The sequence below is a fragment of the Coenobita brevimanus genome, chromosome 116, assembly GCF_032717465.1.
Source record: "Coenobita brevimanus isolate Jiangsu-jjx chromosome 116, ASM3271746v2, whole genome shotgun sequence".
In the NCBI taxonomy this organism is placed as follows: domain Eukaryota; kingdom Metazoa; phylum Arthropoda; class Malacostraca; order Decapoda; family Coenobitidae; genus Coenobita; species Coenobita brevimanus.
The window spans coordinates 53,752,382-53,754,881 of NC_137069.1; positions in this window are offsets into that span (position 1 = coordinate 53,752,382).

The window sequence follows — 2,500 nt, forward strand, 5'->3', positions numbered from 1 at the left end:
CTTGGCTATACCACTCAGTAATACCACTCCTACCACTACCTGCATCATACCACTTGGCTATACCACTCAGTAATACCACTCCTACCACTACCTACGTCATACCACTTGGCTATACCACTCAGTAATACCACTCCTACCACTACCTACGTCATACCACTTGGCTATACCACTCAGTAATACCACTCCTACCACTACCTGCATCATACCACTTGGCTATACCACTCAGTAATACCACTCCTACCACTACCTGCATCATACCACTTGGCTATACCACTCAGTAATACCACTCCTACCACTACCTGCATCATACCACTTGGCTATACCACTCAGTAATACCACTCCTACCACTACCTGCATCATACCACTTGGCTATACCACTCAGTAATACCACTCCTACCACTACCTGCATCATACCACTTGGCTATACCACTCAGTAATACCACTCCTACCACTACCTGCATCATACCACTTGGCTATACCACTCAGTAATACCACTCCTACCACTACCTGCATCATACCACTTGGCTATACCACTCAGTAATACCACTCCTACCACTACCTGCATCATACCACTTGGCTATACCACTCAGTAATACCACTCCTACCAGTTATACCACTCCTACCATTACCTGTATCATACCACTCAGCAATACCACAACTACCACCTACACCACCGCATCCCTCCCTCCTATACCATTCACACCACTCGGCTATACTACGCATACCACTCACCTTCCTACCACACAACACTTCGCAATACCACACCACTATACCACTCCCACCACAGTTCCAGCCAACCACACCACTCACCACCACACCACACCACACCATACCACATCGCATCACATCATACCACACCACACCATACCATACCATACCACACCATACCATACCATACCATACCACACCACACCACACCACACCATACCATACCATACCACACCACACCACACCATACCATACCATACCATACCACACCACACCACACCACACCACACCACACCACACACCACAATGAAGTGCAATATTAATGATGAGGTCAGGAAATAGATAGATAGATAGATAGATAGACAGACAGATAGATAGATGGATAGATAGACAGATAAAGAGACGGAGATTGATAGACAGATAGATATAGATAGATGGTTAAACACTGATCGATAGATAGATAGATAGATAAACAGATAGATAGAAGGAAAAATATATACAATAAGGTCGATAGGAATAACGTACATAGATAGATAGATAGATAGACACTGATACGAAGAGAGAGAGAGAGAGAGAGAGAGAGAGAGAGAGAATAGATAGATAGATATTGATACAAAGATGTGTGTGTGTGTGTGTGTGTGTGTGTGTGTGTGTGTGTGTGTGTGTGTGTGTGTGTGTGTGTGTGAGAGAGAGAGAGAGAGAGAGAGAGAGAGAGAGAGAGAGAGAGGGCTATCACATCAGGACAGACAGAAGATAAGCAAAGATAAAACATGATATATATGACCTCACTACCACAAACCAATTTGCTATCACTCGACGGTACTGGCCAAATGCTTAATAGTCAGTGCTCCCTGGTTATTAGGTGGGCTTGAGTCTCCTTGGTTACTAGTCAAATCAAGCCTCCAATCTGACTACACCTGGCCATCAACTGAGCTGAAAGGGGTTAGGGATCTTTGTGAGGTAGGAATGAGTCTCCTTGGTTACTAGTCAAATCAAGCCTCCAATCTGACTACACCTGGCCATCAACTGAGCTGAAAGGGGTTAGGGATCTTTGTGAGGTAGGAATGAGTCTCCTTGGTTACTAGTCAAATCAAGCCTCCAATCTGACTACACCTGGCCATCAACTGAGCTGAAAGGGGTTAGGGATCTTTGTGAGGTAGGAATGAGTCTCCTTGGTTACTAGTCAAATCAAGCCTCCAATCTGACTACACCTGGCCATCAACTGAGCTGAAAGGGGTTAGGGATCTTTGTGAGGTAGGAATGTCTCTCTCTCTCTCTGCTGTATGTATGTATGTATGGATGGATGTGTCTGTCTGTCTGTGTGTCTGTATGTATGTATATGTGTGTGTGTCTGTCTGTCTGTCTGTCTATATATGTATGTATGCATGTATGTAAAATATATGTGTGTATTTATGTATGTATGCACGTAGGCTATGTATGTCTTTACGAAAGTATGTATGTATGAGAAAGACAAATAGATAGACATAGACATTGATGTAATAGAGATAGACATATAAACGCTAGATAGATGCAAAGAGAGAGAGAGAGAGAGAGAGAGAGAGGAGTCAGTCAGCCCTCCCCCCACCCCTGGTCTACCAATCCAATGCCTTTATCTTATTGCGCAAAATCGCTTCAAGTGTGCCCAGTTAGACGGGCGCTGAGTTGCAGGCGTTACTATACTCACACTGCGCGTAGGTATAACTGTTCTTCTGATGGATATAACAGGGGGTATAACAGTTCTTGTAAGGGATATAACAGGGGATATAACAGGGCTGCTCCTAACACCTCTACC